Source organism: Taeniopygia guttata, chromosome 2, assembly GCF_048771995.1.
Source record: "Taeniopygia guttata chromosome 2, bTaeGut7.mat, whole genome shotgun sequence".
NCBI classification, from domain to species: domain Eukaryota; kingdom Metazoa; phylum Chordata; class Aves; order Passeriformes; family Estrildidae; genus Taeniopygia; species Taeniopygia guttata.
The window spans coordinates 111,052,767-111,062,830 of record NC_133026.1 but is presented as its reverse complement, the minus strand read 5'-3'; the positions used below and the strand labels follow the sequence as shown (position 1 = coordinate 111,062,830).

General features: G+C 35.1%; 1 long non-coding RNA gene across 1 annotated transcript; it reads right to left on the bottom strand.

The window, feature by feature from the left end:
• Positions 1 to 842: 842 nt before the first annotated feature.
• LOC140682416 (uncharacterized) lies at positions 843 to 6,084 on the bottom strand. The gene is made up of 2 exons (XR_012054136.1): positions 5,837 to 6,084; positions 843 to 2,855 (listed from the first exon to the last, which is right to left on the bottom strand). It is a non-coding gene; the product is annotated as an uncharacterized lncRNA (long non-coding RNA).
• Positions 6,085 to 10,064: the final 3,980 nt, after the last annotated feature.

Sequence of the window (10,064 nt, the reverse complement as noted above, 5' to 3'; positions counted from 1 at the left end):
CAGTCCACAACATTGCTGACTATGTAAGTCCTTTTGCCTTACCCCACAGATTTCTCTTTACCTGCTACATTACTCTTGGTCATTTTCTGTCCTCCCCCTTTTATGCCATCTCTCTTGTTCATAGCCACGCTGCTAACTTGCTTATTGCATTTATTATCCAGCCTTAAGCTTATTATCCAGCTCTTAAGCTTCAAAGAAGAACTCTCCTGCTTTCTCTCTGAGTGCCCTTTGCTTGGGGAGATTTCCCTGAAAACCTGAACTAATCTAGAATGTTGTTATGTCTCAGAAACAGCTTAAGACTTTTCTCTTTCTATGATGTCTTTGAGAAGCATAAGCTAACGCAAATTATCACACTACATTTGACCTATTAGCCATTTAAAGGATTTATTTAAAAGACTTTCGCAGGATTTTAATATTTTTAATCAATATTTTATCTTAAATTGTTAAACCATAGGTTCCTAAGTAAGATGACAGTTCAAAAAAAATGTCAATAATATTGAAGTTTTTTCACACCAAGAGTGACATGAATAAGGAACAAGTCCTTTTGCATGCCTGCTCTTTTCTATTTCTCACATTTTATAATAGTGGTAAATATTACATCAAGATTTTGGGTAGATATTAAGAAATGAAGTGTTACTGGGTAAAGATGTATTTGTATTTGTGAAACTGTGGCTTATATGCTCAGTTCATTGCTGAGTGTATAAAAAGAAAAGCAGATAAGTAAAAAATCTTTGGCTTTTGAATTATCCTTTCATCCTTGAAGCCTAAAATTTTGAACAAATAGATCCAAAACCATGATTGATTTGCACAGAATCTGAGTAACCATAAGAACTCAAAAGCAATTGTAGAGAAAACAAATCATGAAACACTTTATTTAGAATAAGACTAACTCCCACTAAATAGTAATAGAGCACCTTTTTAAAAATGTTGAGACCAGTCTCTATGCTACCAACCCAAAAGATTTTTTTTCTTTGAAGTCACACTTGCTCCCAAGACTGGAGGTAAAGCAGTATAAAGGCTTTAGAATTTTCTTTGAAGTCAGTACAGAGTAAGGAAAAAACAGGTCACATTTACTTCACATGTCAAAGAATCACTTTACGTTTCTGGTACTTAAGTGAAAATGTTCCCAATGGCATTTTGCCAAAGCTATAATGATTAACACATTATTTAAAAAATCTTATCATAGCTATTATAAAAAATAATGAAGCATGCAATCTTTAACTTGCAAAATGAAAACATGTCAGCAGGAGTCAGAGATAGTATCATGACAAAGACAAGCCCTTATTAATCTAATAAGCAGTGCACAGAAATTTCATTAAGTAATAGAAAAGTTACAAAGTTTTTTACAGATTTTTTTAATATTTAAAATACATATATACATACATATATACATGTATGTGCGTACATCCAATAGCTGATAGAGTTACAATTCTTTCAGTTTGGTAAATCCACCTCCTAATTTTCCATTTGTGTCATGTTTCTATGGCTTTTTCTGTTTTAATTCAGACAATTAATGCATATTTATAACAATTCATGGCATTTCTTTTTGAATTAGTCATTAGATGCACAATGTCTTTTTACCTAATATAGTGCAAAAGGATTTAACAGTGTTAAAATTATGAAAGAACTAATAAAATTCTGCAGACACAGAATAATAAGCAGGTAGAGATTTTAGAGGAAGTGTGAAGATACTTTTTTAAAAAATGTTTTTAAATATACTATATGATTATCTAGCAATAGGGTGTGGTTGGTTAATTAGTTATGACTGCAAAGTTGTTTTCATCAAGAAAAAATAAATTAATTCATTCAACAATTAAGAAAACAGAGTATCTGAGATAATAATGATTTGCAGTGATGGTTTTCCTGTGATTTCCTCTATAACAACATAAAGCTGTGGTTTGGGCAATAACCTAGACTACTGCCTAGCTGTTACAATTACCTATCACTTTATTCAGTATATGAAAATTAGAGAAGAATTTATCGTGCTAATTGTGTAACGAATTAAGTAGAACAAGTATTTTACTGACTGTTAAGTATATTATTTCGCAGAAGTTCAGCCTTAGTTGGCCATATCATCAGTTTACTGTAGCAAAGACACATGCATTATTTATGGTAGCTGCATTATCACTACAAGTAGTGTAGTGGTAATGCAGTGAGACTTTACACAGACATGAATAATATCATGAATAATACCACTTCTCCACTGATATCAGTGGAACCTCATTGCTGCTCGTAGATGGAAAGGAATGAGAAAGACAACTGAGACTAAAATTGCCAAATATTTTTTCAGTTACATCACGACATAGTGAATCTAGAATCTTTGTATTCTCAAACTTGTGAAAGCCTTTAACAATTCCAAATAATTAAAGAAAAAAATTAGGGTTTTGTTAAGATATGGAAGAACTCTTCCCCAGAAAGCTTTACTGAGCTCTTGGTGGCCTTCAATTTGCAGCTATACAGTCAAATTAGACTCATGACAGACATGAACCAAACCAATCTGATTGAAAAAAGACCATATCAAATGTACATAAAACTACAAATTCATGACAGAATTCCCTCCTTATGCTTCACCTGTCCTGCCGAGATTCTAACCCATGTTTGTCACCAGGGCTGTCAGCTTCTGCCTGAGCAATGTTGCAGTAGTGCTGTTCTCCGGCTCCCCACAGCCCTGTCCTGACTTGCAATGGGTCCATGTCCATCCCCAAACACAGTCCATCCTCAAGGAGGATGCCATCCAGCACCTGATGACCCCCATCAGGCTGGGGTCTTGGCTCCTACCCCTGAGGCAGGCATTGACCCTCAGGATGCCCTGAGTGTCAGGGCATCAGTCTTGTGTCATGCTAAACAAAAGCAGTCTGGGAGATAAACACATCCAAATTACTGTGGATAGAGATACAAAGTTGTGGCAGATTACACAGGAAACCAATATAGATATATTATATAAATATATTAACAGTTACACCTCCATTGCACACATTTCTCATTCTCTTCATAGTGTGAATTTTCCTCAGCACCATGGAGGATAATGAGCAGTCCCCAGACAAAGGTCCAAGGAGAGGTTCCTCTCAGGGACTGTGGTCTCTTTAGAAACCAAGGCTTATTTTATGACAAGGATGACAAAAATACTCTCTATATAGTCAATAACAAAGTAAATAAAGAACAATTTGCAATTTCATTGTGATTCAACAATGCATTGTAGATCCTGTTGTTTCCTTCAGCCATTGTCACACCATTGTAAGAGCAAACAATTTCATCTTCACTAGGACTTAGGGCTTGTTGTTACAGGTGTCTACTTTACTTTTTCTGCTTTATTTAATGCTTATTAGCTTGTATTACATTTCCTACTGAAATCAAGACCTACATAATAAAGTTCACAGATCTTTCCAAACTCACAAGTGGTGGAAGCTAAGATTTCTCTTTACAAGTCTCTAGAAAGAGGTAAGAAAAGAGACTACCTTCTTTTTTTCTTATCAAATAGCTGCCTGATGTTTTGTCTAAAAGTAAGAATACTTTTCCAGAGCAATTAAATATACAAATAGTCTCTGATCCAAAAAGAATCAGATATAGGTGAGGTATTACCTAATAATTACAAACTAAATGTTTAGCAAAAGGCTACATTTCTGATGAGTAGGTGTTGGCTTGGTGTAATCATGGAAATATGAACTCTACTCTTCTGTGACAATGTTTCCATTTTATAAGTCATGATGAAATTTGTTACACACATTTTTAAAATCATCTTTTACATTTAGGAAATTGCATTATTTAAACCCTTAGAGAAAGTGTAATACTGTAATAGATACAGTGCAGCATTGAACACTGCATAGTATAGTGGAATGGCAATTGAAAGAAATCCACTATTGCTACTCCATGCCAATGTCATGCATTGCCAAATTAAAATTAGTCTTTTTTGAACTTTCTACTACCTGAAGCATTTTTAAGACTTTTTTCATAAAGATGGAAATCACCCAGCCAAGGAGAAAAGGAGCTTGGCAGTTGATAAGAGAGTATTCCTTGTGTTCCCCCCTACCAGAGCACATGTAATACCCTTTTTCAACCTCACAATGATTATGAGAAAGATAAAGAGATACTCAATCCTTTTGACAAGAAATGCTAGGAAGCACAAAGATTAAGAAATGCTGTCAGAAATAAAACACCAGGTGTTGAGATTTTCATGGGTCTCTAGTCCTCAAAGAGATGAGAGCAGTTGTTGGGTGTAGTAAAGTTGTTCATTGCATGAATATATCAGTCTTGAAGGTAAGGAGCTCAGAGTATTAAAGTCCATGCTAAAAGCTGTCTGGTATAACATCATGTTGTTTTGAGCAGAGCAGCAGCAGCTCCTGCAGTTTCTTCTTCCTTCATCCCTTGCACCTCAGTCCGGGGGGTTTTTATTCATAAATAATCCAATCAGCTAAAAGCACAATTCTAAAACATTCCTTCTACGCCAATCTAAGCTTAATTCTAACGTGTGAAAGTAGTATGAAAGTAGTGTCAGTTCTTATTAAAAAACTGTGTATATAATATTATATATTTATGCAAATGTACTATCTGTTTTCTTACTTAAAATTTATGTATATAAGTTTATCTATTTACTTGAATAGTTCTGTCTATTTGCACATATAGTTCTATCTGTTCTAGAAACACAAGCAAAGCTATACTATGTTTTTGTTATGTCTGGAGCTAAGTTAAATTTGTGAAAAATAACACTACTGAATTTTAGACTAGGCTTTAGGGCCTTTTCTAGTTAACACAGTCTCTTAAGATATATTTCTATTTATTTAAACCTAAAACTTACAGTTCTATTCCATATCTGTGTAACTTAATATATTTCAGCTTCTCTAAAGACTCTAATTCAAACCCTACATTTATTTTTCTCTCTGAGGAGCTCATAGAGGCTTCTCTTCCATGCATTCCAACAACCAGGGAATTCTTTCAGACTAGGGTAAAGGAAACCAAGCAGTAGAGAGTAGGTCCTTTAAATCATCTTGAGGAGGACAAAACAGACACAGCTGAGGCAGCCAGACTGCTCCACTTCCTTCAGAGAGAAAGCAGCTTTCCAGCAACAACTGGAGAAACAAAGGATCACTGGAGCCACATTCTTATAGCCCCAGTCAAAAACAAGCACAGCTAGCAAAAATTTGTCATTAAAAATGCCTGAGAGGTTCTCCATCAGTTGTTGCAACAATGCTTGTGAAAATTATAGAGGAGACTCCAAGAACTGAAGGGCTGAAAAAGCATATTTACAATCACATCTTTCTACTAGCAAAAAATGGCAGATGTTATGGATCCTTTAAATATTAAAATGCATATACCTTAGTAAAACCTCATATTTGTAGCATTAGCTATGATTGAAAAAATTATAAATATATTTGCATATATATTTATATATATATATAGTTTATAGATGTATTTTATATGCATATATGCATTAATGATGAGATTGTTAAATCAATGTTCAGGTGCTTTGTGAAGAGGATTTTAACTGTCCAAGGTTTTAAACAGACAGATTGGATTCTACACAGAAAAGCTGGAAACTAAAATTTCAGAGACAATGAAAGATTTAGATCTGACATACTTCTGATGAGATAGCAAAGATTAACTCTTTTCTTTTACAGCATTTATAGAACAGTTTGGGACTTTTTTTTTTAATATAACTGAATAACTGAAGAGCAAAAAATTTCAAAGTTCTAGTAGTGAAAATACATAGAATGCATGCAAAAAAAACAGAAATAATTCCTCCATTAAAATTGAATATTTTCTGGTCAGAATATTTTCAAATAAAGGACTTTTTGAAAGTGACTTAGACATCAATAGATTAAGTGCTCACAATGTACATTACCTGGTATTGCATTAACAGATGTAATTTAACAGATAAATCCTACTCTCAGTTTGGGTGGCAGTAGAGACAAAATCTGCGACCTAAAAAAAAAAAAAAAAGAAGAATGAAATCATGAGAAAGATTATGGGGAGAGACAAGATGAAGTTATCTCATTTGCAGAGTGGTCCTCAGTTAGCAACTGAGGATTCAGCAAAGTCTCTCTTTCCTGGACAGTAAAGGGTATGAGTCTTTCAGAGCAGTGAATGCAGAAGACTGCTTGAAAAAATCCACAAGTTGAAAATGGGACAAGGCTTTTGCCAGACGCATAAGCAAAAAAAAGTGATAAAAAAGGACAAGACCTGACATTGAAATTTTACCCCAAACTTCATGAAGATTATAATAATAGTAACAGAATGAAAATGTAATGTGTTAAATTATGATTTGAATGGATGGTTTTTCTCACCATTTTACAGCGAGTTTTCATAATGCATTAATTATCTCTGAATCCAGCATATGACTTGGAGAAGATGCCTTAAGATGTAAGTGTACTTCCTTTACCTTAGCTTTTTATATACTTTTTATAATCCTTTACATGCATTCTGGGATCTTCAATCTTATGGAATTGCTTACCTGCTCTAGTAATTAAAGGATCATATGCCCTCCCTAGGCATTTATATAACCTATAATTTATGGACATATAAAGCAGAGTAAGACAAGACTTTACAGTCTCCAAGTCCAAATGTCAGTGGGTCAATCTCTTTCCAGTTTCCATTGACTTGAGAGAACTTTCTTTAAGCAGTTGATCTGACAAAATGTAAATGCATAAGTCTAAATTTCCATTTACAACATCTCATTTTCCCGAGTTTAATATTTCAATTTTGACAGCAAGGAGCTTATTTAATTTGTACTTTTTTAGTCTTTCTTTTTCTTTATTTCCTTCAAGTTGTCTGAGAGATTTGACTTAATTTTATTCATTATTCAAAAAAAAGAAATAAAATACTTTTAGAAAGCCTCTCCCCTGGAACACTGTGTACCTCTGGCAATACTGAAGGTGAATTCTTCTGTTCACTATAGAACTTTTACTCGCCAGAAGTGCAGCACTACCAAGTTAACCTGCTGGGATACAGCAATATCTATAACTCTGAGAATAAATCCTGAATAAGAAACACATCTTATATAGCCAACCGAATAACTGCATCTGTGTTGCCCAATGTAATAAATACTGCCGATTCCAACAAAATACAAAGACCACTTCTGTTGTGGACATTGTGATATGAACCCTTTATATTTGGAGTACAAATTACTCTTCCTTGTATTTATTTTCCAGCAGCTGAACAGCATAGCACAGCTAGTAGAGGTCAAAAAAATATTATCATTTTCCTCAAAATATACTTATATACATCAAAAAACTCAATTTAATAACAATTGCTTTTCTATGACATACAAACAGTATGCATTACTGTTTGCAATTCTTGCATTTTCAAAAGAGAAAAAGTAATTTAATCTTTTTCCTCTGCAAAAGTTTTAGTCTAGCTTGCATCTTTCAGTTTCTGTTTATGAGAAACCAGGTCTTTGTGGCTTTATCATGCCACCTTTTTAATACTGACATATGTATATATGCCATGTTTTTTTTGCTGGCAAAATGTAAAACCAATTTAAACTGTGACAACACTCCAAATTTCTCCTTGTAATGAAATTTAGATTTTTTTTTTTTTTTCATCTTATAGACAAGGACTAAGGCCAGTAACTTATACTTGCCCGGGAAAGGAAAAATGTAAAGAACAGGCTTCATTTTAAAAAATGCACATATAGTTTCCCTCACACCTCCCCTACAGTGGAGTTGAAATGCTACTACATTGTGTTATAGTCACTTTATCAGAAGAAGTCAAAGCTGACCCTGGAGAGAAAGAGAGCCAATATTTTGTGGAGGTTCTATGAAGCCTCTCAGATAAAAGCAAGCAGTTACTGGAAGTACTTTCTTCTTTTTTGATGGTAACATGTATAAAGAACTTTGAAAAACGAGCAAGAATCACCAGTAAATTCTGAAAGATTCTATAGTTCTCTACAGTTTTGCTCATTGGGAAGAATGAAGAAAAATGAGTGCAGTTATGTGAGAGACAAACCTTTACATGTGAGATGTTTGCATTCCATCTGAAGGGAATGTCTTCCATAAAAATACAGAAAGATCAGAAAGTAAAGTATTCATTGAGGAGAAACTCTGAAGCCTCAGAAGAAGCCACATAAACATCCGTCACTCTGCCTAATGTTTAGAGGCTGTCAGTCAATTAGGGGCAAAAAGGAAATGTCAGTCTTGCCTTTTTATAGCTGCATACCATGAGACTCTTCTCTCTTCTGCATATTGTAGTCCATACACTTACCAATACTCATATGGGAAGTAGGCAATTAGTTAAGAAAACTGCTGTCATCATTGAATTTTGGAAGGTAAATATTTTTAAGTGTGTTTATGTAATGACCTCAACTAAAAATGCTTCATCTCCCATCAGATGTACATGGAGAAAGTGGCGGGGGGGCGGGGGGGGTCCCTTTTAAGAAGCAGTGAGGGGAAAATGAATGAATGAATAACAGAAAAGATCATTTGGACATACAATTTAAACCTGCTATGAAAAAAAGTCAGAAATTCTATTTATATCTCCCAATCTCCCAGCCTGGGAGAAGGGAAATGAAGAATGTTGTAGCCTCCCTCTATCACCTTGACAGTAAAAAAAAAAATTACCTAACAAATTAGTAGTTTAAAAATATCTCTGCTCATAAAATAGCAACATTTGTACTGATCTGTACCTTACAAATTTCACCAGAATCAGGGAGCAAAGCAAAGAGAAGAAAAGAGAAGAGTGTTCAAATAGAAGAATGTTGGCCCCTTGTGCTGCTACTTTGCAAGTAAAAGCAGTCATGATAATAGATCATCCCTGTTTGGTTACAACACAGATGGAAGGTTATGGCATGTGAACAAAGCTCTAACGAATACACTGAGCACAAGTCCCTCATTTTCTACTGTATGGTTTTTCAGCTCTTTTTCTTTATAATTAAAAAAAATCTCTGAAAGTAATTGCAAGCTAGATAAATCAATGCCCATCACCCCTCTACTGAGATTTTCTGAAATAAAAGAACAGAATTTCATAGATATTAACAATATATGCATACTAACATGGAATGAATGATGCATAAAAATGATTTGGAAGTAGAATCAAAAAATTACAGAATGGTTGAGGAAGAGACCTCTGGAGATCATAGGGTTCAAACACCCTTCTCAGACAGGGCCACTTAGAGCCTCTTGTTAAGGCTGATTTCCAGACAGCTTTTGAATATCCTCAAAGAGGGAAGTTTCCCAGCTTCTCTGTGAAACCTGTGCCAGTACTCAGTCATCCTCCCAGTAAAATAGTGCTTGATGATCATAGAATTACAGAATGACCTGGTTTGGAATAGATCTTAAAGAGCACTGGTTGCAACCCCCCTGCCTTGGGCAGGAACACCTTCCACTAGACTGCGTTGCTCAAAGCCCCATGCAACGAGGCCTTGAACACTTCCAAAAAGGGGACATGCAAAACTTCTCTGGACACACAGTGAAGTGTGTCACAAAGTGACCCTCCTGTTTCTCAGTTTGTGCTCATTGCCTCTTTTCCTGTCACTGGACACCACTGAAAAGAATTTGGCTGAGCCTTCTTTACAACCTCTCTTCAGACATTTGCACACATTGATGAGACTCCTCTTGAGCCTTCTCTTCTCTAAGATGAGCAGTTCCAGCTGTCTTCAGCCTTTCCCCATAGGAAAGATGCTCCAGTCCCTCATTCATTTTCATGGCCCTCTTCTGGATTCTTTCCAGTATCAGTAGCATAGATTGTTTTCTGAACTTGTGGTTTTGTACTTCCTCACATTTGCTTATTGTATTTCTACAGGTTACACTAGAGTTTTCTCAACTTTACGTGGATTCAGTGGATGGTTCTGAAATATTGCTGGAAGTAACAAGGCTCCCATGGGCATCCATCCATTCTGTTTGCAAAATGTATGGCACTTTTTATTATTTTATCTGTTCATTTCACTCTGCACTGCCTTAGGCTCTGAAAATGTAACTAAGCCCTGCTCTGCCGAGCAACAAGAACATTCACATTGGGCAGCTAGGAGCAGGAATATCTGAAAAAATGTGTTCCTACACCACAATTTTATCTAGAGAAAGAACTATTTTTAGTTCTATATTGAATTGGTCAACAAACTAGTCTCTGATGCTTAAAAT